Below are 27528 nucleotides of genomic sequence, written 5' to 3'. Positions count from 1 at the left end.
GACTCTAGAAACTGATATTGAGCGAGATGTAGTAAATTCATCTCAGTGTCAGGTCAGAGTAAAATCCCATTTACTCTCACAGCCCCCAGCTTCTTGTCTTCCCTTATACCTGACTTCCAGATTTGCCTAACAATTTGTGTTCTGTATAATTCTCTGTGATCTAGAGATAATAGCATTTATTTATCCTTGGATTTCTGATTATATCATTGATTCTAAAGTTATTTCCACTTTTCACTAGTCTTCCATAACTATTCTTCAATTAACCCTTACAGAAATACTATAGTGGTTTAGTGTTCAGGCAAGTGTTGCATAGATCTTTTAAAGAGGAAAATTGGGTGCATTTAGGATTGTAAAAAAATAAAGAGGATTATTCAGAAATAGAAAATTACCTTTACAGGCCGGGCACGGTGGCTCACGCCTGTAATTCCAGCACTTTGGGAGGCTGAGGTGGGCGGATCACGAAGTCAGGAGATCGAGACCATCCTGGCTAACATGATGAAACCCTGTCTCTACTAAAAATACAAAACAAAATTAGCCGGGCGTGGTGGCGGGCGCCTGTAGTCTCAGCTACTCAGGAGGCCGAGGCAGAATGGCGTGCACCCAGGAGGCGGAGCTTGCAGTGAGCCGAGATCGCGCCACTGTACTCCAGCCTGGGAGACAGAGCAAGACTCCGTCTCAACAACAACAACAACAAAATAAAAATAAATAAATAAATAAATAAAGAGGATTATTCAGAAATAGAAAATTATCTTCACAGCCATATATGATCATTAAGAATGCATTAGTTAAGTAGCTCTATTTTTGCCTAAGTGGAGCAAATATATTTCATTTTTATAACTCCATAGCAATTTTAATAAGCATTTTATTTGTTAGGTTTCAGTTTCTAGGAGAGGAACATCCTTAATCATCTCTAGTATATAGCAAATAATGTCTCAGTTTACTTTTGTCATCTGAAAAATAAAAAAAATTTACCTGAAATCTCATCTATAATTCTTTAGTAAATGTTCAAAATTGAATCTATGTATATATGAAAGATGCCTTTATGTTGTCATTGTGGAGATTTATTATTATTTGGGTTGGGAAATGGCAGGATAATAGAAGAGAAAATATATTCAGTTTACTAAAAAATAACCCCTGTGACTAATCAGAAACTCAAAAGAAAGTAACCAGTTGTGTATCACCAATCTGTGACCTGGAAGCTCCCTCCCCACTTCCAGTCCTTCTACCTTTGCTTCGAGTTGTCCCACCTTTCCAGACTGAACCAGTGTACTTCTTACATGTATTGATTGACGTCTCATGTCTCCCTAAAATGTATAAAACCAAGCTGTGCCCTGACCACCGTGGGCACATGTCATCAGGACTACCTGAGGCTGTCTCAGGTGCATTCTCAACCTTGGCAAAATAAACTTTCAAAAAAAAAAAAAAAAAAAACCCTGTGAATTGTTGTTGAATCTGTTCGAAACTTTTCTAGATAATCGGACTTCCTTTTGTCCTATGTCTTTGAGCCAAAATTTAATTGAGTTTTTGAAAAGTCACCCTAATGCAAACTATGGACTCTGGGTTATAATGATCTGTCAATGCAGGTTCATTGATTGTAACAAACGCGTCATTTTGGTGGGAGATGTTGATAATGGGGACATTGTGTTTGTTGAGTGAGGAGCAAGGATACATGGAAAGTCTCTGTATCTTTCACTCAATTTTTCTGTGAACTTAAAAGTGCTCTACAAAGTAAAGCCTATTAATAAAATGCATAAAGATTAATTAGATATTTTCCACTATTACTCAAAGAAAATATTTAAAATGTCATTGGAAAAATTTGAGCTTTGAATGAAAGAGTTGTAGTAGACAAGTGTATGAATTTATGACCTTTAGTTGATTGATATGATAACATGCATTAACTTTTGAAATGTGTTTTTAACACTGCAGATTACTGAGGAAAATTTAAGAGAAAGCCTTCTTTTTGTAAATAGCAGAAATAATATATTTTGAGGAAATACAAATTTATAAAATGTTGTAGTTTGTTACAGAGAAAAAAAGTAGTGGGTAGGAACCAGAAATTTTTGTTTTCTTATGCTTTTATGTTATATATGAGAAAATCTAGGTTTACAGAAATCAAGCAAAAGTCTTCAGAAAATTGATGGCAGAGCTATGACCAAAGCTGAGATTTCTGAGCCTTAAGCAGTTACTCATCCACGTGGCCTTTTGCACACTGGGTCACTTACTAAAAATAAGTAGTACATTTAGTGGACAAAAATAAGTAAGCACATTGTTAAACCAAGAGAGCTACTGAAATTGAAGAGACTCATATAATTTAATGAGATTATCAATTTCAAGTCATTTTGTGTGAATGAAGAAACTGAAGGCTATAACGGTAGTTCAGCCATAGTCACTCAGGAAATAATGACTGATCTAGAAACAAGTTCTTCTGCTTATTGACCTATTTTCCCTCAAAGGAGACGGAATAAATAAAATTAGAAAAAATAAAAAGATACCTTAATCCTTTAAGCCTGCTAGAAAAAAGTATCATAGACTAGATAGCTCATAAACCAGAGAAATGTATTTTTACACAATTCTCATGGTTGGAAAGCCTAAGATGAAGGAGCTGGTGGATTTGGTAGCTGGTGAGATTCCATTTTCTGGTTCACAGATGGCCATCCTTTTGTTGTGTCTTCTTCACACAGCAGAAGGAATGAGGAAGCTCTTTGGAGTCTCTATAAAAGGTCATTCATTCTGTTAATGAGACCTCATGATCTGATCATTTCCCCAAAATCCTCACCTCCTAATACTATCACCTTGGGTTTAGGTTTTAACGTATGATTATGAGGAGGCACGAACATTCAGACCACAGCTTTCTACCCCTTGCTCTCCAAAATTAATATCTTACTTGCATGCAAAATATATTCGTTCCATCCTAATAACCCTCACAGTCTTAACTAGTTCCAGCATCAACTTTAAAGTCTAGTTTCAAAGTCTCATATAAATATAATCTAAATCAGCTGTGTAAGACTCATGGTATAATTCATACTGGCAAATTTCTGTTCACGCATAAACTGTGAAGTCAAACAAGTGAAGCACTTCCAAAATACAATGGTGAGGAAGGCATATGACAGACATTCCCACTCTAAAAAGAAGAAATAAGAAAGAATAAATGGTTAACATATCCCAAGTAAGTCTGAAACTCACAGGCCAAACAACATTAAATCTTAAGATGTGAGAATAATCTTTGACTCAGCGTTCCACCTCCTGGAAATACTGGAGCAGGGATGGAGCCCTCAAGATTCTGGAAGGCCACCCTCACTGCTTTACTGAGTGCAGCCCATGCCACAGCTCTCACAGCTTACAGTCATGTGTCTATAGCTCTCCAAGACTGGTGGTTGTACCAGTATAAGTTTGTAGGAACAGTCCTGTTCCCATAGCTCCGTGAGGCATTGTCCTGGTGGGAATTTTCTAGTGGCCCCATCATTGTGGTGCCTCTCTGCTTGAGTTGCATAATAGTAGTTCTGAGTGGCTTTATCCTTTGAAATCTAGGTAGAGGTGACCACATTTCCACAGCTTGTGCATTCTGCGAGCTGGCAGAGATGGTACTGCAAAGACACCACTGAGGTTTACCACCTGTGTCCTCTTCAGAAACAGCCACCATGGCCTGCTGGAGCTGAACCTTAAGCAACCAGAGAATGTTGTGTTAGAGTATGGAGAGCACAGCCTTGAGGAGGCACCAGGAAATGAGTACTGAGGTTTTGGGGTCATACACAGCTACTCCTTTGAAACCATTCTGTCCCCAAGGACAAGACATTTTAGGTCTGTGATGGGAAGGGCAGGCCTGATAATTCCTGAAATACTTTTGTGTCATATTTTCACTATTTGGGACAATAGGTTTTGACTGCTGTTTAGCAGGCTGAATAATTTTCTTATCAGATGGTCGCTTAGCTATACCATTGACATTATTTCCTAAACACACTTTCTTATTCTTTTCAATATGAATAGGCAGACAAGTTTCCAAATTTTTAAGTTCTGCTACCCTTATGATTAAAAATTCTGTCATTGAATTCTTTCTGCTCACATTTTATCATAAGCACTCAAGAGAAGCCAAGCTACAACTTTGACACTTAGCTTAGAAATATATTCAGCCAAATATCCCATTTCATGGCTCACAAGTTCTACTTTTCATAAAGCACTAAGTCACAATTCAGTCAAGTTCTCTGCCACTTTATAACAAATATCACTTTTTCTCCAGTTTCCAATAACATGTTCTTCATTTCTCCCTGAGACCTCATCAGAGTGGTCTTACTCTACATATTTCTACCAAACTTCTGTTCACAACCACTTAGGTATTCTCTAACAAGATTGAGGCTTTCTCTACAGCTATCCTTTTGTCTTGCTGGGCCTCACCAGAATTATTCTTAACAGCCTGTTTATAGAAATACAGAGATTTTCTAGCATGAAACTCCAAACCCTTCAAGTCTTCCACCCATTTTCCAGCTCCAAAGCTGCTTCCACATTTTTAGACTTAATTATTACAGCAGCACCCCTACTTCTCAATACCAATTTTCTGTTTAGTATGTTTTGGTTGCTATATAACAGAATACCATCAAATAAACAACAGAAATGTGTTTCTCACAATTCTGGATGCTGGGGTAGTCCACAATCAAAACAGATCAAGAGATAGGGTATCTAGAAAAGCGCACATTCTGGTTCATAGATCGTGCACTCTAGCAGCATCCTCACATGATGGAAGGGCTGAATCAGCTCCCTTGGGCCTATTTTACAAGGCCACAAATCCCATTAGTGAGAACTCTGCCCTCATTACCTAATCACCTTCCCAAAGTTCCCATCTCCTAATACTATCACCTTGGGGATTAGATGGCAACATATGAGTTTTGGAGGGACACTAACATTCAGCCCATAGCAATATCTCTGCATATAAATAAATAAAATTTGATCCACAGAACCCCTTAGGGTCTATACTCTGGTCTCTATGTTTGTTTTGTTTGTGTTCATTTATTTTGTTGTATTTCTTTATTTTTTGTTGCTATTAAGTTGGCTTATGTTTAAGTTATTTTAAATTATTAAGAAAATGAAGATAAAAAGAATAGTAAATTAAAAATTCAGTGTGTTCTATATAATAGGATATATGCAGGGTATTTTAATATACTGTTTTCATCAATTTCATAACAACAATGATTAATTGGTTGCATTAGTTCTAACTTATAAGGTCACTTATTGAAGCTATAACTTATATAGGCTCAATACAGAGCCTGAAATTCCAACAAATACATATCCTGAGAATTGAACAGTGATTTCTGAGTCATTAACTGAGGCTCTTAACTTACATGTTTAAGCATCTGGGAAATATTTATTCAAGTATTTATTCTGTAGACATCCTAATAAATGCATTGCAATTCAAAATAAGTTTTGAAGATTTCTTAGGGTGTTAAATTGTGACAGGCAAACACCATTAAAATAAGGAAGTCTGTTTCAAATGCAATTTCACAAACAAAAAATTTAGTTCTTAAGAAAAATCTATAAATACTTATATTTGAAAGATGCCTTGTTACTCATAATGGAATATTGTGTAAGGTTTTACCTGCCCCATAGCTCAAGTTCACATTAGCAGATGTTGTATAAGCTTGTTAAGAACATAATCATCCTAATCGTTTCATTTCTCACTAAGGTTCCAGATGCTTGACTGTAACCATAGTTATATTCTCCAAAGATGTAGCTTATTTCTACAGAAATAGAGATAATAAATTTAAAGAATTGATCATTAATACTAAATTAAGCATAATAACTAAACATTTTGCTCTTTCTTCAAAAATGTATTGTGAATAATTTATTCATTTAGGCTTTTCAAAAAAAAATGTTGAATGTTCCTTGTGCCCCACCTTATGATAAGCAGTAGTGATAGAAGAATAACGCAGGCATGAACACTTTCTTCAGCGAATTTGCAAATTGAGACAAGAGATAGAGAAAGCTATAAAATATCAGAGATGAAAATAATATGTGTAATACATTGATCATAACAATTGCAACATCTTGAAGCATTTTTTAGCTTGTACTACATGTCAGTCAAGCTCTAAGTGTTCTATATGCCTTAACTCATTTTTTCCACATTAGATTACTATGATAAACACTTCATATAAATAATCTTTTTAACCCCCAAAAAACACACCTCTACAATTATTAATTACAATTATCTTCATGGTTTTACATGTGGAACTGAGTAATTTTAAGGAGTTCAATAAAGGAGCTATCTATAAATTCTGGATGGACTTAGAAGAGCAGCAATGAATAGGGCTGTACCACTGGATTACGTACAGTAGAGAGCACAAAGTTTTGCCACTTACTTGTATAAAAGGAAAAACATGCTCAACATTACTAATTATCCAAGAAATACAAATCAAGACCACAATAAGATATCATCTTACATCAGTCAGAATGGCTATTACTAAAAAGTCAAAAAACAACGGATGTTGGCATGAATGCAGAGAAAAGGGAACACTTACACCCTGTTGGTAGGCATGTAAATTAGTACAACCTCTACGGACAACAGTGTTGAAATTTCTCACAGAACTAAAAGTAGAATTAGCATTTGACCCCGAAATTCCAGTACTGGGTATCTATCACCCCAAAAAGAAATTATTATATTAAAAATCATCTGAACTCATATGTTTATTCAAGTACCATTCACAACAGTGAAGTCATGGAATCATGCTATGTGTCCATCGACAGGTGATTAAATAAAGAAAATGTGGTATATATACAGCATGAAATACTACACAGCCATAACAAAAGAACAAAATCATGTCCTTTGCAACAACATGGATGGAGCTGAAGGCCATTATCCTAAGTGAAATAACTCAAACAGAAAATCAAATACTATGATTCCACTTATAAGTGGGAGCTAAACAATGGGCACAAAGGACATAAAGATGAAAACAATAGACACTGGGGACTCCAAAATGGGGAAGGTTGGGAGGATGATGAAGATTTAAAAAAAATTGCCTATTGATTAGAATGGTCACTACTTGGGTGAACAGTGCACTAGAAGCCCAAATCCCACCATTATGCAATATATCCATGTAACAAACCTGCACATGTACCCCTTAAATCAAAAAAAAAAATTTTTAAGAAGGGGAAAAGCAGAGGAGCCAGTTAAAGGAATTTGGAGAGGTAGTTAGATGGATAGAAAAGAGGGTCAGTGAAGAGAACCACAAAACCCAGAAGGAAATAAGTGAGGGAATATATATCTCGACATCTCTCCTTCTAGCTAAGATCTACTGCTGGTGCCTCCGCTGACCTGGAAGTCAGAGGTCAAGAAATAATTATGATATACTCCCAAGAGGGGTTGAGATGGGTTGGAAGTGAATATGGGGCAGCAGTTGATACATGTCCGACAGAGAGAAGAGAACACATTCAGAGGAAGGTGAGGATTTTGGTCTAAAAATGCACCTAAGCTCCAGATATGGAGCTGATGAAAACTCCAATCTCTATCACTTTTATATTACTTAATGGTACTTTCCTACTCATTTTACATGTTTAGCAAAATTGTTTATTCAAAGTTAGATGCATGAAAGTCATATAGGACAAATATGATAAAACACGTGAGTGGAGAAATTTAACTTAAGGGAATATTGGAAAATTATTGTCCGATAGTCAATGGCATGCACACCACTTCCATTTATTTATGAACATATATTGAATGCCTGCTGTGCATATGTGGTATTGCTCTAGACATTAAGTGGGAAAAAAATACAGTTTCTTTCTTCAAAGGGCTATAAGTCCAGATGAAAAAGATAAGTAAATCAATAATTACAATACACTATGGCAAATGTATTGCAAAAAGCACAAAAAGAATGACAATATTTTGCAAATATTATGTCACTTAATCATCACTACTTCCTAATAAGGGTGATTTTTTTAAATATTTCACAAGTAAGTTAAATGACTCTTAAAGAACTTAAGTAAGTTATTCATGACCTGCCTTATTAGTGTCACAGTCATTCTGACCTCAAAGTCCATGGTCAAATTCCTGTCATAAAAATATCTCCCTTTGGCCGGGCACAGTGGCTCACACCTGTAATCCCAGCACTTCGGGAGGCCAAGGTGGGCAGATCACCCTGAGGTCAGGAGTTTGAGACAAGCCTGGCCAACATGGCAAAATTCCCTCTCTATGAAAAATACAAAAATTAGCTGGGCACGGTGGGACATGCCTGTAATCCCAGCTACTCGCGGGGCTGAGGCAGGAGAATTGCTTGAACGTGGGAGGTGGAGGCTGCAGTGACCTGAGATCATGCCACTGCATTCCAGGATGGGCAACAGAGTGAGACTCTGTCTCAAAATAATAATAATAATAATAATAATAATAATAATAATAATAAACCTCCCTTTGTGTCAGACAACAAAGGTAAATATTTTGCCAATAACCAGAAAGCTGAGATAAACTGTGGTTGGGGATAGAGACAATGTTATAGTTCTTAAACAGGCTATAATGTTTTCCCCATTATGTAATTTATTGTGCTTTAATACTATGATAAGTTACTGACATTTTCTGAAAAACAGGTATGATATCCAATCTAATTCAGGTTTCACTAAAGATATATGCACATATGTCCTGTCCTGCTGAAACAGTTTCATAGCCCACTGCCTATGATCAGTCCTCATATTAGAAGTTATTTATGTCCTGGCACATCATATATTATCCACTATGACCATATGACTATATATAATCCTCAGCTCTTAGCTCTGTACACCCAAATCTTTCATCTACGAACCTCCACTTCCACTAAACAAAATAAAATCATGAATATAACTCTTTATAAAGATAATTTTCTCCCATCAAATATGCGTGAGTACTTCATAGCTGAGTAGTGTAGAAAATGTTAAGCCCACATTATGAAATAGAGTAAATAGAACCTGGAAAATTGTCAGTTTTTAGTGTGTCTCTGTTTACTCAACCATGAGATCATATTAATGTGAATCTTTAAAACCTTCTATAATATAACAATAGAGAGCTGCTATGATGTCGTTACTCTGGTAGAACCTATTTGACTTAATGCTACTTGAGTTTTGTTATAATTTTACAAATCATAAGTAACTTTACTGCAGGAGAAAAATATTAGACAAGAAAGAAGGAAAGAAGAAAAAAGAAAGAAAAAGAAAGAGGGAGGGAGGGAAGGAAGGAAGGAAGGAAAGAAAGAAAGAGAGAAAGAAAGATATCCAGCACCTACTATGTGCCAGAAGATACTATTGTCAGAATTATATATTGGAAATTATTTAGAATAAAAGCAATGCTCCTACCATTTTTTGTTTTTTTCTGTATTACCTAAATAACTAATCCAGTTTCCTTTTCACCTTGCCATATGGATAAGCCCTCAGAAAAGAATAGATTGTCAAAGAGAATAAAATGTTTATATTTTTCCTTGGGATATCCATCTCCATTTAATGTAGAATTTCTTATTCTATTTTCTAGCATAGTTCTTATTTTCATATTTGAGAATTCCATGAGATTATAATATTCTGTCTTTTTTTTTGTACTAGACATTCAGTGTGAGTTTCTTTACCAAATAGCAATGATAGCTTTTAAGACTATTACAATTTGATGTTATGCCCAGTGTTTTACTAATTGGCTTTTTAAATTGTTATTTTATTTTAAATATGATTTTTATTCTTTATTGAAATTTGAACTCTTTGCTTCTGATTTTAGTCATTAATGATGGGAATAAAAAGACTTGAATAACTGTACAGCATTAGTAATTAATTAGTACCACCTACAGTTTTAACACCAATTTCATATTAAATATATATCTGAACTTGGTGATCTATGTTTCTCTAATTTGTTAATGCTATGGTCTGAATGATTGTGTCCCATTCAAATTTGTATATGAATTCTAATCACAAATATGTTGGTATTAAGAGGTGGGATTTCTGGAAAGTGACTCTTAAAAGGTGCCAATCCCATTCACAAGGGCAACCATCATGAAAGGGATCTGTGCCCTTATAAAAGAGGCATAAGGGAGTTTGTTTGTTCCTTCTGCCAGGTAAGGACCCATTGAAGGTGTCATCTATAAAGCAGAGAATCGTCACCAGACACTAAATCTGCTGGCAACTTGATCTCTGACTTCCCAGCTCCAGAATTGGGAGCTGGGAAGTCCAAGCTCAAATAATAAATTTTTTGAGGCCTAATTCAAACAATGAATTTCTGTTGTTAATAAATTACCCAGTTTAAGGTATTTTATCATAACAGCCTGCAGGGACTAAGCAAATTACCATTAATGAAAGTTACACAAATAATGCTGGGTGATTGGCTTCTGAGCTCCGTGGGATAGTATAATATAGTTGAAAGGATGGGTGAAAAAAAGATAGAAAGCTCTGTAGAAAAGTGTGCTTGAAGAAAAGCCAAAACAAGGAGGAGAAAAACGCATTTGAGAAACATTCATTGCTCAACCACCAATTGTAAATTACCGTTTAGACACTGCAAAATTTGATCAAAATATTAGAATTTAAGTCAAATTCTACATAAATGAATTAATGGCTTTTCTTATCAAAAGTTCCCTTTCCATAGCACTTATGTTTTGGGGAGAGAATGGGAAATATGAGAATTCCCCGAGAAGGGATAAGAAACTAAAATCAGAAATTATATTATTTTAATACAAACAAAATCAAACTCAAAGTAATATAAAATAACAACAACAAAAACAACTAAAGCTGTATTTATTTATTTATTTATTTATTGTTAGGTTTCTATAACAGCTAATTTTTATTCATTTTCCACGTCGCTATACCCACAATTCTACTGAAGATACAAAAATAACTATAACTCAGCCATGCCACTAAATAATGTATTTTTTGCTTGTTTATTTAGAGGTAAATATGTACACAAAAGCCAGGTGAATTAAAGACCTACAACATAATAGGATTAGCATCAAGCGTTACTGGGTTCAAAGAAGTGAGATCGTTGTAAAACAACATAGGAAAATTCCTAGGGAAATTGCTGTTCTGTTCGCAGTTTCATAACAATTCTAAAACAACAACAGACACATGTTGAGCATTACTTTATGTGGTAGACAGTGTTTCGTGTTCCCATTTGATAGATTAGAATACTGAGTCATAGAGAGGTCAAATAACTGGCTCAAGAAAAATGAGCTTAGAGTTACTTTACTTGGGGCCAAAACAGTGACAAAATTAGTTACAGGTGATGGCTGTAATGTACAGACTGCTTGCATAGCTATCGGCTATCATCTAGAGCAAAGACATCATGCTGGAAATAGTGAGATATAAACTTAAATACATACAGATGAGGACTTTGAACAATAGCCAAAGAACTAAAATTCAATATGGAATTAGTAATTTAGAACAATCAATAGAGACACATGAGTTGGAAGAGTTTGAGTGGTGACTGATTTTCCCTCAGGGAACCCTGGAGTAAGCTGATTTTGTTAAGTATCTAATTTTAAAATGTGGCAATGAGAACTGAGAGGAAACCATAGTTGAGACTAACAGGTAGACTCAGAAAAATGTATTAATTGAAAATGTGGATAGAGGAATAAAAGCATATGCAGAATAATGAGCCTGAGACAAGAATGGAAAGAAAAACACTGGCTAAGCATCTATTATGGACTGAGAACTATGATTATTAATTAAATCATAATTTCTTTAATTTATACTTCTCACAAAGGCTCCATAAAAACTATTAATATTTCTAATCAATAAATTAAAACTAATATGACTCAGAGAATAACCTTCACAAGTTTGCACAGCTGAGATGTGGGAGAGTTTGATTTCCTCAAGACTAGCCCTCTGTTACTCTAACGTTAATTCCTATTCCCCTGGCATCCCTCCTGAGACATTGCAAGATGATATTGGATTAATTAAAATCATAAGAATGTGCCTAAAGTGTCACGAGTAAGGCAACAAAATGAGTTTTCTGATGTACCCTCAACTAAAGAGAAAGTTTATCAGAGCAGAGAATATCCTCAGCATTCTCTGTAATTTACATTTCATCAAATCAGCTTTAATTACAATATAATGTGCTCTCATTGATTGACTAATCTTCACTTTATATTTTCTGCCCTTACTTCATCTTGTTCTTATTTCTATAATACTATTTGAATAGTTTCCAGATTGGACCTGAAAACATTCTATGTGGGAAGTTCTGGCTAGGACATTCATCTTAACATTTCTTCCCCTTATGGAAATGCAGATTCTGTCTTGTGCAACAAACTAATTAAAGTCCCTTCCCAACGCAATATACAAACGGCGCATAAATATTTAATGGCCTGGTTTAGCATTTTTATTAGATTCTATGAGACATCAAACTATACACTGTTTAAGAGCTGAATCTAAATCATACAGTGTTTCTGAAAACCCCATCATACATGATGTATTTCACCAATAAAATTTAAAGAAAACATTTAGGCTATACTGAGAATAAACTATTATACTTTACTTGTTTTATGACTTGAACTTGTGCATTTACCAATAACACATTATGCTTTTATTAGTAGTAAGTTGTAGTGGATGAGCCATACATGATATAAGATTACCCAAGGATTATCCTACATAGTATGGCCAGTCCTGCCCCGTGCCTGTAGTATTCAATATTTTGGACATTACCTCTTCAAAAGCTTCATCTCATATATCTCAACTATCTCTACCTATTGGCCTTCCCATTGCCAATGCTCTCTTAAGATCCAGTTTTTCCTACATCTAATTTTACCTTTTCCAGACTTCAAGTCTTTCAAGTTTGTTTTCATGATTTCCAGATGGCCTCTGCTGGTACACACATCCATGGACCCACAACTTCTCAGCAATGTCTCACAACCACTGTAAGCACCTAAGTTTTGCCACTGCCTTGGGCTTATCATACCACTGACTCTGTACTTTCAGACCAACCTCCAGTTCTATGAGCAGTCTTCAATCTACCCGAGTGTTTGAAACCTGTCCGTTTTCTGTTCTTTATAACAGAATACCTAAAACTGAGTAATTTATAAAGAAAAGGAGTTTATTTCTTATTGTTGTGGAGACTGAAAAGTTCAGAGTCGAGGAATCACAATGCATCAGGGCCTTCTTGTTCTGAGGGACACGAGGTATCACACAGAAGGGGGTTGATCATGCTAGCATGCTAGCCTAGATCTCTCTCTTCTTATAAAGTCACCAGTACCTCTCCCATGATAACACATTGATCTACTAACCCGCTAATCCATTAATCCATCAATGAGTGCAGAACCCTTATTATCTAATCTTCTGTTAAAAGCCTCACCTCTGAATACTGCCCAATTAGAGGTTAAATTTCAACATGAGCTTTAGATGGGACAAATATTTATACTATGACATTTCACCCCCACCTGCCCCTGAAACTCATGTCTTTCTCACATACAAATACATTCATTCTATCCCCATAGCCCCAAAGTCATAACTCCTTCCAACACCAACTCAAAAGTCCAAATTTCAAGAGCGTAGACATTGGATTTTAAGATGTCAGCATAATCTTCTTTGATTCAATGTTATGAAGTATCCTCCCTACATTGGTCGGGGGGATTGTGCCTCCAGTGCCTCTGACAGCCCCACTCCTGTGGTTTTGCTGGGCTCAGAAACCCCAGCTCTCCCAGTTGTTGATAGCTTTGTGGTGGTCCCGGCTGGGGACTCTGTTGCAGCTTCAAATCCATATTTCTGCTCAGCATTGCTGTAGTGAAGGCTCTCTGTGACAGCTCTACCCTAGTGACAAGTATCTGCCTGGGTCCCTCAGGCTTTTGACAAAATCCCTTGAAATCTGGGTGGAAGCTGTCAGTCCTCCACAGCTCTTGCTTTCTGTAAGCCTGCAAATTAGTATCACATGGAAGTCTTCAAGGCTTACAGCTTGTATCTCTCTAAATGACAAGTCAAGCCACACCTGGGGACACACTCGCCACAGCTGAAGTGGCCCAGGAGCACCGCACTCAAATTCAGGGAGGAGAGACCTGAGGCGTTCTGGGAGCCTGTGGAGGGGGCCCCAGGTCTATCCCCTAAACCCATCTGCCCTCCTAGGCCTCTGGACCTGTGGTGGTAGGGGATGCCTTGAAGAGCTCTGAAATGACTTTTTTTTCCCATTCTCTTGATGATCTCCTTTCCCTACTAATTTCTTTGGCAAAAGATTGCTGGGCTACACCTTTGGTTTCCTCTCTCAAATACACTTTGCTTTTCACATGGTCAGGCTGAAAGTTTTCCAAATCTTTCTGCTCTGCTTCCCTTTTAATTGTAAATTCTGTCTTTAAATTGTTCCTTTGTTTCCAAATCTCATAAGTGGTCAAAAGAAACCATGAAGCTTCTTCTGTATTTTGCTGGGAAATTTCTTCTGTCAAATAACCGCATTCATCACTTTCAGTTTGGCCTTCCACAAAGCCCTCAAATGTAAGTACAGTTCATTCAGCCCACTTCTTCGTGAATTTATAATAAGGAAGACCTTTACCCCAGTTTCTAGCACCTTGTCCTCCAGTTCCATCTGAAACCTTGTCAGAATGACCTTTACTGTTCCTATTTATATCAGCATTCTGGTCTGGACCACTAAACCACTTGCTAAGGAGTTCCCAACCTTCCCTAGTCTTCTTGTATCTGAAGCCCTCATCAGACTCTAGGTTTTTTTTCTAGCCTGCTCCTCCAGATTCTTCCAGTTTCTGCCCATTACCCAGCTGCTTGCCCTTTTCAGGTATTCAAGAGCAACAACCCAGTGCTCAGTGCCCATTTTCTGATAGTCTGTTTTCTGTTGCTTATCACAGAGTACCTAGAACTGGGTTATTCATAAAGAAAATAAATGTATTTCTTACAGTTGTAAAGGCTGAGAAGTCCAAGTTGAGAGGCCACATCTGGTGAGAGACTTCTTGCTGGTGAGGATTCCCCACAGGGCACAGGGTATCACATGGTGAGGGAGCTGGGCATGCCTATTTGCCAGCTCAAATCTCTCTTCCTCTTCTTATAAAGCCATTGGCTTCCTCTCCAAGGATACTCCATTAATCCAGTCACCCGTTGATCCACTAATCCAAGAATAAATTAATTCAATCATGAGCACCTTCATGATCCAATCCCCTCTTACAGGCTGTAAGTCTTGATGCTGCCACATTGGAGGTTAAATTTCAACATGAGTCTTTTTGTTTGTTAGTTTTGAGACAGTGTCTCACTTTGTCACCCAGGCTGGAGTGCAATGGCACAGTCTTGGCTCACTGCAACTTTTTCCCCCAGGGCTCAAGGGATTTTTCTGCATCAACCTCCTAAGCAGCTGGGACTACAGGCACATACCACCACGCATGGCTATTTCTTGAATTTTTAGTAGAGACAGGGTTTCACCATGTTGATGAAGCTGGTCTCAAACTCCTGACCTCAAGTGATCCTCCAGCTTTGGCCTCCCAAATTGCTGGGATTACAGGCAGGAGCCACCATGCCCAGCCAAAATTTCAACATGAGTTTTAAAGGGAGCAAATATTCAAATCATAGCAAAACCTTTGTCAAGTAGTTTAGATGTGGCCCAGACATAATTTGTATGAAATGTATTAACAGGGAGGTTGAACCAAAATCAGGCACTTTTAAAAATGCTTCATCTTTAATATTCTTGTAGCTCAAATTGTAGTTTTACCTTCAATCCTAATACAACTGTGTTGATAACTGGTTATTAAAATGGTAAATGAATGTAATAGTATGTGCTATTTAAGTAATTATTAACCTCAAGGTTACCTGCATATGTAAAAGTACATGTGACCATTTGACACTACCCAAGAGCCTAATAGCAAGTGGAGAACAACTGGGAAAAGGTGCTAAGAGTGTGATGACCTTTAGAATACAGTTTTCCAAAAGCGGGAAAAATAAATACCCAGGTCTAACACTAATGTTTCTGATGTTACTGTTCTAATTGCATTTCTGTTACTAGAGTTGGAAACTTGTCAGGTTAGGGGCATGAGAAGAGGCGTTTTCAGATATCTTCAGCATTATACAAGAAGAAATCACTGGTCCTTTGAGAGTATAAATGGTAAAACTTAGACCATGGGTGGGTATCAGGAAGACTGAATTTGTAATGTTATGAGAATATGTTTCTGTGTTGTTATTTTTTGTTTTCTCTATTTTTTATTGTCTATTTATTTCTGCTCTTACCATTTATTTCCTTTCTTCTACTTACTTCAGATTTAATTTGCTCATTTATTTCTAGCTTCGTAAAGTAGAAAATTAGATCACTGATTTTAAACATTTCTCCTTTTTTTACTGTGAGCATTTGAAGGTCTAAATTTCCCTCTAATCACTATTTAGCTACACAAATCATAATGTATCCTAGTTTCATTACCATTCTACCCAAGATATTTCCTAATTTCTCATTATTTCTTCTTTGACCCATGATTTATTTAGAAATGTGCCCTTTGCAAAAATGTTATTATAGATTTCTAGTCAAATTCATTTTGATCAGACAGCATATTCCCATAATTGTAATATCTCAGTATTTGCTGAGACTTATATAGCCCAACATAAAGACAATTTGCTTATTATTACATTGCATTTTAAAAAATGTACATGCTGTATTGTTTCAGTGAAATACTGAGTAGGTAAACATGGTTGACATTGTTTATCTTTACTGATTTTCTTTTCTCTAATTGTGCTACAGTTTGAATATTTGTGTCTCCTCCAAATTCATTTTGAAACTTAATCCCCAGTGCAACAATAATAAGAGGCAGGGCCTTTAAAAAGTGATTAGGTCAGAAGGGTTCCCCCATCATGGATGAGATTAGTGCTTTATCAAAGGGCTGGAGAGAACTAGCTAGGGTATTTCGCCCTTCCATCTCTTCCGCCACATGAGCTCACAGCAAGAGGCATCATCTTGGACATGAAGTGCAGTCCTTACCAGGTATGGAAACAGCTAGAATCTTGACCCTGGACTTCCTAGCCACTAGAACAGTGAGAAAATAATAAATGTCTGTTCTTTATAAATCACCCAGTCTCAGGTAATTTGTTATAACAGCAGACACTAAGATAATTTGTTCCACCAGTTATGGAGAAAGGAATGTTTACATCTCCATGTTTGACTATGGACTTATCTATTGAAACATTTAGTCCTGTTAGCTTTCCCTTCATGTGTTGTTTGGTTATTCTGCATCTACACTTTCATGAGTATTTTGTTTTCCTGGCAAATTTAAGGATGAAATCTTCAATTTCATCATAAAAAAATGTTTCTCATTATCTCAGGTTATGTGCATTTTCTTGAAATCTACTTTCCCTGAATTAATATAGATGTCACGTTTGTGTGTGTCTAATGCTTTTTGTTTGCAATAAGCTATATATATAGCAATGGGATATATATATATATATATATATATATATATATATATCTTCCTTTTTCTTTTACTTTTATTTCAACTTTCTCTTTTTTTTTTTTTTTTTTTTTTGAGACAGAGTTTCTCTCTTGTTACCCAGGCTGGAGTGTAACGGTGCGATCTCCGGCTCACTGCAACGTCCGCCTCCCAGGCTCAAGTGATTCTCCCGACTCAGCCTCCCAGGTAGCTGGGATTACAGGCACCTGCCATCATGCCCAGCTAATTTTTTGTATTTTTAGTACAGACAAGGTTTCACCATGTTGGCCAGGCTGGTCTTGAACTCCTGACCTTAGGTGATCCACCTGTCTCAGCCTCCCAAAGTGCTGGGATTACAGATGTGAGCCACCGTGCCAGGCCTCTTTTATTTCAACAGGGGATACATGAGCAGTTTTGTCACATGGAAATATGGCATGACAGTAGTGAATAGTTTTTTTCAATCCACCCACCCACACCATCTAGTAGTCCACAGTGTCTGTTGTTCCCATATTTATGTCCATGTGTGCTCGGTTCTTAGTTCCTATGTATAAGTGAGAACATGCAGTAGTTGGTTTTCTGTTCCTGCATTAATTTGCTTAGGATAATAGCCTCCAGCTCCTTCCATGTTGCTGCTCTCAAGCTTATATATAAAATGCATATCATCTGGATGGCATCTTATTTCATAGCTGAGGCTTGATTTCTTTCTTATCCAATTTAAACATCTCTACTTAAATGGATTACATATCATATTTGGTTTATTTGTGTGTTTCTCATGTTTTTTTTTTTCTTTCAATTCCTCTATTGGCTCTTTAATTGTGCTTCGTTTAGTTATTTTTATAGTAGTTCTGGAGATTGCAATATGTATCTTTTATAACTTTTAAAAAATATTTTACTTCATATCAAATGTAAGAGCCTTTTATTATTATTATTATTATACTTTAAGTTTTAGGGTACATGTGCACAATGTGCAGGTTAGTTACATATGTGTACATGTGACATGCTGGTGCGGTGCACCCACCAACTTGTCATCTAGCATTAGGTATATCTCCCAATGCTATCCCTCCCCCCTCCCCACAACAGTCCCCAGAGTGTGATGTTCCCCTTCCTGTGTCCATGTGTTCCCATTGTTCAATTCCCACCTATGAGTGAGAATATGCGGTGTTTGGTTTTCTGTTCTTGCGATAGTTTACTGAGAATGATGATTTCCAATTTCATCCATGTCCCTATAAAGGACATGAACTCATCATTTTTTATGGCTGCATAGTATACCATGGTGTATATGTGCCACATTTTCTTAATCCAGCCTATCATTTTTGGACATGTGGGTTGGTTCCAAGTCTTTGCTATTGTGAATAGAGCCGCAATAAACATACGTGTGCATGTGTCTTTATAGCAGCATGATTTATAGTCCTTTGGGTATATACCCAGTAATAGGATGGCTGGGTCAAATGGTATTTCTAGTTATAGATCCCTGAGGAATCGCCACACTGACTTCCACAATGGTTGAACTGGTTTACAGTCCCACCAACAGTGTAAAAGTGTTCCTATTTCTCCACATCCTCTCCAGCACCTGTTGTTTCCTGACTTTTTAATGATTGCCATTCTAACTGGTGTAAGATAATATCTCATTGTGGTTTTGATTTGCATTTCTCTGATGGCCAGTGATGGTGAGCATTTTTTCATGTGTTTTTTGGCTGCATAAATGTCTTCTTTTGAGAAGTGTCTGTTCATGTCCTTCACCCACTTTTTGATGGGGTTGTTTGTTTTTTTCTTGTAAATTTGTTTGAGTTCATTGTAGATTCTGGATATTAGCCCTTTGTCAGATGAGTAGGTGGCGAAAATTTTCTCCCATTTTGTAGGTTGCCTGTTCACTCTGATGGTAGTTTATTTTGCTGTGCAGAAGCTCTTTAGTTTAATTAGATCCCGTTTGTCAATTTTGGCTTCTGTTGCCACTGCTTTTGGTGTTTTAAACATGAAGTCCTTGCCTGTGCTTATGTCCTGAATGGTAATGCCTAGGTTTTCTTCTAGGGTTTTTATGTTTTTAGGTCTAATGTTTAAGTCTTTAATCCATCTTGAATTGATTTTTGTATAAGGTGTAAGGAAGGGATCCAGTTTCAGCTTTCTACATATGGGTAGCCAGTTTTCCCAGCACCATTTATTAAATAGGGAATCCTTTCCCCATTGCTTGTTTTTCTCAGGTTTGTCAAAGATCAGATAGTTGTAGATATGCGGCGTTATTTCTGAGGGCTCTGTTCTGTTCCATTGATGTATATCTCTGTTTTGGTACCAGTACCATGCTGTTTTGGTTACTGTAGCCTTGTAGTATAGTTTGAAGTCAGGTAGCGTGATGCCTCCAGCTTTGTTCTTTTGGTTTAGGATTGACTTGGCGATGTGGGCTCTTTTTTGTTTCCATATGAACTTTAAAGTAGTTTTTCCAATTCTGTGAAGAAAGTCATTGGTAGCTTGATGGGGATGGCATTGAATCTGTAAATTACCTTGGGCAGTATGGCCATTTTCACGATATTGATTGTTCCTATCCATGAGCATGGAACGTTCTTCCATTTGTTTGTATCCTCTTTAATTTCATTGAGCAGTGGTTTGTAGTTCTCCTTGAAGAGGTCCTTCATGTCCTTTGTAAGGTGGATTCCTAGGTATTTTATTCTCTTTGAAGCAATTGTGAATGGGAGTTCACTCATGATTTGGCTCTCTGTTTGTCTGTTATTGGTGTATAAGAATGCTTGTGATTTTTGTACATTGATTTTGTATCCTGAGACTTTGCTGAAGTTGCTTATCAGCTTAAGGAGATTTTGGGCTGAGACAATGGGGTTTTCTAGATATACAATCATGTCATCTGCAGACAGGGACAATTTGACTTCCTCTTTTCCTAATTGAATACCCTTTATTTCCTTCTCCTGCCTAATTGCCTTGCCCAGAACTTAAAAACACTATGTTGAATAGGAGTGGTGAGAGAGGGCATCCCTGTCTTGTGCCAGTTTTCAAAGGGAATGCTTCCAGTTTTTGCCCATTCAGTATGATATTGGCTGTGGGTTTGTCATAGATAGCTCTTATTTTGAAATACGTCCCATCAATACCTAATTTATTGAGAGTTTTTAGCATGAAGAGTTGTTGAATTTTGTCAAAGGCCTTTTCTGCATCTATTGAGATAATCATGTGGATTTTGTCTTTGGTTTGATTACATTTATTGATTTGCATATATTGAACCAGCCTTGCATCCCAGGGATGAAGCCCACTTGATCATGCTGGATAAGCTTTTTGATGTGCTGCTGGATTTGGTTTGCCAGTATTTTATTGAGGATTTTTGCATCAATCTTCATCAAGGATATTGGTCTAAAATTCTCTTTTTTGGTTGTGTCTCTGCCCGGCTTTGGTATCAGGATGATGCTGGCCTCATAAAATGAGTTAGGGAGGATTCCCTCTTTTTCTGTTGATTGGAATAGTTTCAGAAGGAATGGTACCTGTTCCTCCTTGTACCTCTGGTAGAATTCAGCTGTGAATCCATCTGGTCCTGGACTCTTTTTGGTTGGTAAGCTATTGATTATTGCCACAATTTCAGCTCCTGTTATTGGTCTATTCAGAGATTCAACTTCTTCCTGCTTTAGTCTTGGGAGAGTGTATGTGTCCAGGAATTTATCCATTTCTTCTAGATTTTCTAGTTTATTTGCATAGAGGTGTTTGTAGTATTCTCTGATGGTAGTTTGTATTTCTGTGGGATTGGTGGTGATATCACCTTTATCATTTTTTATTGCGTCTATTTGATTCTTCTCTCTTTTTTTCTTTATTAGTCTTGCTAGCAGTCTATCAATTTTGTTGATCCTTTCAAAAAACCAGCTCCTGGATTCATTAATTTTTGAAGGGTTTTTGTGTCTCTATTTCCTTCAGTTCTGCTCTGATTTTAGTTATTTCTTGCCTTCTGCTAGCTTTTGAATGTGTTGGCTCTTGCTTTTCTAGTTCTTTTAATTGTGATGTTAGGGTGTCAATTTTGGATCTTTCCTGCTTTCTCTTGTGGGCATTTAGTGCTATAAATTTCCCTCTACATACTGTTTTGAATGTGTCCCAGAGATTCCGGTATGTTGTATCTCTGTTCTCGTTGGTTTCAAAGAACATCTTTATTTCTGCCTTCATTTCGTTATGTACCCAGTAGTCATTCAGGAGCAGGTTGTTCAGTTTCCATGTAGTTGAGCAGTTTTGAGTGAGTTTCTTAATCCTGAGTTCTAGTTTGATTGCACTGTGGTCTGAGAGATAGTTTGTTATAATTTCTGTTCTTTTACATTTGCTGAGGAGAGCTTTACTTCCAAGTATGTAGTCAATTTTGGAATAGGTGTGGTGTGGTGCTGAAAAAAATGTATATTCTGTTGATTTGGGGTGGAGAGTTCTGTAGATGTCTATTAGGTCCGCCTGGTGCAGAGCTGAGTTCAATTCCTGGGTATCCTTGTTGACTTTCTGTCTCGTTGATCTGTCTAATGTTGACAGTGGGGTGTTAAAGTCTCCCATTATTAACGTGTGGGAGTCTAAGTCTCTTTGTAGGTCACTCAGGACTTGCTTTATGAATCTGGGTGCTCCTGTATTGGGTGCATATATATTTAGGATAGTTAGCTCTTCTTGTTGAATTGATCCCTTTACCATTATGTAATGGCCTTCTTTGTCTCTTTTGATCTTTGTTGGTTTAAAGTCTGTTTTATCAGAGACTAGGATTGCAACCCCTGCCTTTTTTTTGTTTTCCATTTGCTTGGTAGATCTTCCTCCATCCTTTTATTTTGAGCCTCTGTGTGTCTCTGCATGTGAGATGGGTTTCCTGAATACAGCACACTGATGGGTCTTGACTCTTTATCCAATTTGCCAGTCTGTGTCTTTTAATTGGAGCATTTAGTCCATTTACATTTAAAGTTAATATTGTTATATGTGAATTTGAACCTGTCATTATGATGTTAGCTGGTTATTTTGTTCGTTAGTTGATGCAGTTTCTTCCTTGTCTCAATGGTCTTTACATTTTGGCATGATTTTGCAGCAGCTGGTACCGGTTGTTCCTTTCCATGTTTAGTGCTTCCTTCAGGAGCTCTTTTAGGGCAGGCCTGGTGGTGACAAAATCTCTCAGCATTTGCTTGTCTGTAAAGTATTTTATTTCTCCTTCACTTATGAAGCTTAGTTTGGCTGGATATGAAATTCTGGGTTGAAAATTCTTTTCTTTAAGAATGTTGAATATTGGCCCCCACTCTCTTCTGGCTTGTAGAGTTTCTGCCGAGAGATCCGCGGTTAGTCTGATGGGCTTCCCTTTGTGGGTAACCCGACCTTTCTCTCTGGCTGCCCTTAACATTTTTTCCTTCATTTCAACTTTGGTGAATCTGACAATTATGTGTCTTGGAGTTGCTCTTCTCGAGGAGTATCTCTGTGGCGTTCTCTGTATTTCCTGAATCTGAATGTTGGCCTGCCTTGCTAGATTGGGGAAGTTCTCCTGGATAATATCCTGCAGATTGTTTTCCAACTTGGTTCCCTTCTCCCCGTCACTTTCAGGTACACCAATCAGACGTAGATTTGGTCTTTTCACATAGTCCCATATTTCTTGGAGGCTTTGTTCATTTCTTTTTATTCTTTTTTCTCTAAACTTCCCTTCTCGCTTCATTTCATTCATTTCATCTTCCATTGCTTATACCCTTTCTTCCAGTTGATCGCATTGGCTCCTGAGGCTTCTGCATTCTTCACGTAGTTCTCAAGCCTTGGCTTTCAGCTCCATCAGCTCCTTTAAGCACTTCTCTGTATTGGTTATTCTAGTTATACGTTCGTCTAAATTTTTTTCCAAGTTTTTAACTTCTTTGCCTTTGGTTTGAATTTCCTCCTGTAGCTTGCAGTTTGATCATCTGAAGCCTTCTCTCAACTCGTCAAAGTATTCTCCATCCAGCTTTGTTCCATTGCTGGAGAGGAACTGCGTTCCTTTGGAGGAGAGGTGCTCTGCTTTTTAGAGTTTCCAGTTTTTCTGCCCTGTTTTTTCCCCATCTTTGTGGTTTTATCTACTTTTGCTCTTTGATGATGGTGATGTACAGATGGGTTTTTGGTGCGGATGTCCTTTCTGTTTGTTAGTTTTCCTTCTAATAGTCAGGACCCTCAGCTGCAGGTCTGTTGGAGTTTTCTAGAGGTCCACTCCAGACCCCGTTTGCCTGGGTATCAGCAGCAGTGTCTGCAGAACAGTGTTTTTTCGTGAACCGCGAATGCTGCTGTCTGATCGTTCATCTGGAAGTTTTGTCTCAGAGGAGTACCTGGCCGTGTGAGGTGTCAGTCTGCCCCTACTGGGGGGTGCCTCCCAGTTAGGCTGCTCAGGGGTCAGGGGTCAGGGACCCACTTGAGGAGGCAGTCTGCCCCTTCTCAGATCTCCAGCTGCGTGCTGGGAGAACCACTGCTCTCTTCAAAGCCCAGATGGAAATGCAGAAATCACCCATCTTCTGCGTCGCTCACGCTGGGAGCTGTAGATCCAGGCCAAGGGCAGAGGCTCACGCTTATAATCCTAGGACTTTGGGAGGCCGAGGCAGGAGATTGCTTGACCAGCTAGGAGTTTGAGACCAGCCTGGGCAACACGGCAAAACCCTGTCTCTACAAAAGATACAAAAAAATTAGCTGGGTGTGGTGGCGCATGCCTGTGGTCCCAGCTACTTGGGGGCTGAGGTGGGAGGATTGCTTGAGCCAAGCAGGTAGAGGCTGCTGTGAGCTGAGATTGTGCCACTACACTCCAGCCTGGGTGGCAAAGTGAGACCCTGTCGCCGAAATATAAATAAATAAAAATAAAATAGAAAATAAATTCATGATTTATTTTGGATTAACTTATGTATAATGTGTAAGGTTTTAAAGTTTAGATTTTGTCCACTGATGTCCAATTGTTCCTACACTATTTATTAATTCATTAAAAATATATTATTTCTAAAATTTATCTTTGTCTTGCTTTTCATCATTTTGGCTATAATATGTCTAAATATATTCTTCTTGTATTTATCCTGTTTAGTGTTTCCTGTGCTCTTTTGATTTTTAAGTTTGTGGGGTTCTTTTTTACCAAATTTGAGAAATGTAGTGCCTTTATTTCTTCTAATCTTTTGTCTGCTTTATTGTCTTTTTCCCTCTAGCACAGGCATAATTCAGTGCTATGCAAGGATTTGAGTGGTATTTATCCTCATAGTTTTGACTCCCACATCTGTGGATTCAGACTTAATAAAGTTTTTAAAGATGAAGTTATTGTTTAATTGTTAAATTATTATTTAATAATATAGTTATTCACACTAATTTTCCAGTTTCTCTGGCAACTCCAAACTTTATCTCTAAGTCTGAAATCCAGGAATGCTGTGATTTTTCTGCTTGAGTTCAAGGCATCCAGAACAATTTGGACTACACTCAGGCAAGAATCATGTAAGTGGAATTATCAGACAGTGCATTTTCTTGTTTTCAAAGTTTGACAAACCTCCAATCTTTTCCTTCTTTTTTCCATTATCCAGTGTCTTAAAAGAAGTGTGTGTGTGTGTGTTTGTGTCTGTGTGTGTGTGTGTGTATCTGCAAGATGAATAGTTTGCTACAAACTATTCTGACATTATTTGAAAAAGAATTCTAAGGATTTGGGGATCTAAGGTAAGAAAGATGGGTTTGGAGAGTTTTAAGAAAGAGTGTGATATGACTGAATTAACGTGAGGAGAATATTTGGTTGGGTGGAAGACTGGACAGGAAGGGTCAATTGGAGAAAGCCAGAGAAGAGATTGTGATGACTTGCATATTTCCTAGAATAGTGGACATGGAAAAGAATTTTGGTTATATTCTTTACTCCTGGACTTTGGGCATGTCGTTTTATTAACCAACTGTAAAATGAGGCAGTGATACCTAAAAAGCCACTAGTTTGTTTCAGAGATTAAATAAACCTTGTACCACCTTAGCCATTTCCTGGCACACAATAATGCTCTACAGTATTTTATTATTTGTTATGAGTGTATTACATTCCAAATACTGAACTTTGCATGCATAACTACCCATGTATTCTTGGGTTTATACATAGAGATACAAACTAATCAAAGTATCAAGTAATATATAAAAATTCTAATGAAATAATGGCTATTTAGTGATATGATTACATAAAAGCATATAATAAGGTGACAATCTAGTAGTGGGAATAATATGTAAAATATAAAATTAATTCTAGTTGTAACCAATAATAGTTATAACCAATAATAATAAAAGAGTGTTCAGTTTGCTGACCTGCAACAAATATTAATAATATTAAGAAGGGTAACTATTCCTGATGTTAGAGGGGAAAGCAAGGGTTAAAAAATGTCTGAGAGAGAGACAGTTGGTGGCTCTATGGCAATACAGGCTTATTGCAAAAACCTGCAGAGGTGGGGGACCAGCTTAATGCCAGAGCCCACTGCTGCTTACAGGCTGGAGTAATTTATAGGCCTGGGTGGAAGGGGTCTGGGTGGTATGGCTTGCTGCCCGGGAGGATATTGATAAGATGCTCCTATGATCAGGTGGTTTGGCCCTTTTTCCAGTGGGATGTGATAGGATGTTCCTTGGACCTGTGTCAAGCAGGATATGACGGGATGTTCCTTCAGCTGGGGCTTTACCCAGCAGGGTATGATAAGGATGTTCCTGGCAGGGTGCTGTGGCCCACACCTGTAATCCCAACACTTAGGAAGGCTGAGGCAGGTGGACCATCTGAGGCAGGAGTTGGAGACCAGCCTGGCCAACATGGTGAAATCTCATGTTTACTAAAAGTACAAAAATTAGCCGGGCATGGTGGCAGGCACCTGTAATCCCAGAGACTGGGGAGACTGAGGCAGGAGAGTTGCTTGAACCCAGGAGGTGGAGGTTGCAATGAGCTGAGATCGCGCCATTGCACTCCAGCCTGGGTGACAAGAGAGAAACTCCGTCTCAAAACAAATAAAAATAAAAATAAAAAAGGGTGTTCCTGTGGCTGTGATCAGGTTGTTAGGAAAGATGTTTCTCACAGCCCGAACCCCTGTGGAATGTTTCACTCTGACCAGGGTCTGTGAAATGGTGGGGGCCTTACAAAATGGTACAGCTTGGACTATCCCCTGAGAAAGTGAGAAGTAAGATAAGGTCTAAATAAAATTAAGATAATTTATTTAGGTGAAAACTTTAGTTATGATTTTTTTCAGAAAGACAAAAACAGTATGTGAGAAGGCCCCCTGAGAAAGAGAGCATGGAACAGGTGTACCAATCGGAAAAACAAAAAAGTATGGCTGAAGCAGAATAAGACAATGATCAAACTGCACCTATCGCTGGAAAAATGTGGAAGAGTCTGACTGTTTGGGGCTTTGCATGCCATGGGATAGTTTGGCTTTCATCTTTAGAATACAGAGAAACTCTTGGTGTGTTTTAGGAGAAAAATGCAAGTCAACACCAATGTAGAGAACATAATGGAAAGAAACACCATTGGATGAGGCAAGTCTCCAGAAGTGTAGGATGATGATGATGACGGTGACAGCGATGGTGGTTGTGGTGCTTCTGCTTCTGGTTGTATTTTGTTACAAGAGATTTGAAAAGGAAAAACACTATAGAGAATATTACCTAATTTTTGTGTATCTGAGAGACACAATTTCTGCATGTCTGCTCCTCTGTGGTAGAAAAAATAGGCAAAGAAACACGATAAAATTAGTCTATTTCATACCTCATTAGTGCCACTAGTAGCTGGCTCTTCCGAAGCATTTACTGATCCTTACAGGTAAGCAAGAGTTGCTTGGAGTTAATTAGTAGGGTTTCAGTAGCATTTGAAATGTCTGAACTTAAATACTTAAAAAGGGGTTGGAATACAATTTTATTTTAACATAACATTATCTCAGCAATGACTTTGTGATAACATAATGCAGATTAGATAGAATGTTTTCTCTTCACTCAAACAGATTGAAGTTCTATGTATCAATAAAGAGAGAGAGCAATTGTACAGAGATAATCATTATAGCAGTCCCCAGATGCATCTGGGAAACTATTAAGAACCAAAGAGGAGGCTAATGAAAAGATCTCCTGTGGTTATAGAAATTACATGCTTTGGTCTTTCTCTCCCGAAACATCCTTTGTGAGTTTCTTCTGAAAGATCTAGCCAAGGCATTATTTATTAAACTGACTCCATTTCCCCAATGTGCTTTACCTTTGAGAGCCAAGAATAGGACTGTCCAAAGAAACATATAATTAATTTTATTCATCATTTCTTTACTAGTGTGCATATTAGTTA

At 37.6% G+C, this 27528-nt stretch overlaps 1 long non-coding RNA gene across 1 annotated transcript in view; it reads left to right on the top strand.

Moving 5' to 3' along the window:
• LOC134808817 (uncharacterized) overlaps nucleotides 1-24673 on the top strand; it is a 469178-nt gene extending 444505 nt beyond the window's left edge. Inside the window, exon 5 of the long non-coding RNA XR_010152627.1 lies at nucleotides 24587-24673. This is a non-coding gene — a long non-coding RNA (uncharacterized LOC134808817). The remainder of the gene's footprint in view (nucleotides 1-24586) is intronic.
• The last annotated feature ends 2855 nt before the right edge of the window (nucleotides 24674-27528 follow it).

The sequence above is a fragment of the Pan troglodytes genome, chromosome 18 (assembly GCF_028858775.2).
Source record: "Pan troglodytes isolate AG18354 chromosome 18, NHGRI_mPanTro3-v2.0_pri, whole genome shotgun sequence".
Classification (NCBI taxonomy): Eukaryota; Metazoa; Chordata; class Mammalia; order Primates; family Hominidae; genus Pan; species Pan troglodytes.
The sequence above is the reverse complement of the archived record's forward strand: the minus strand, read 5'-3'. Positions and strand labels throughout refer to the sequence as shown.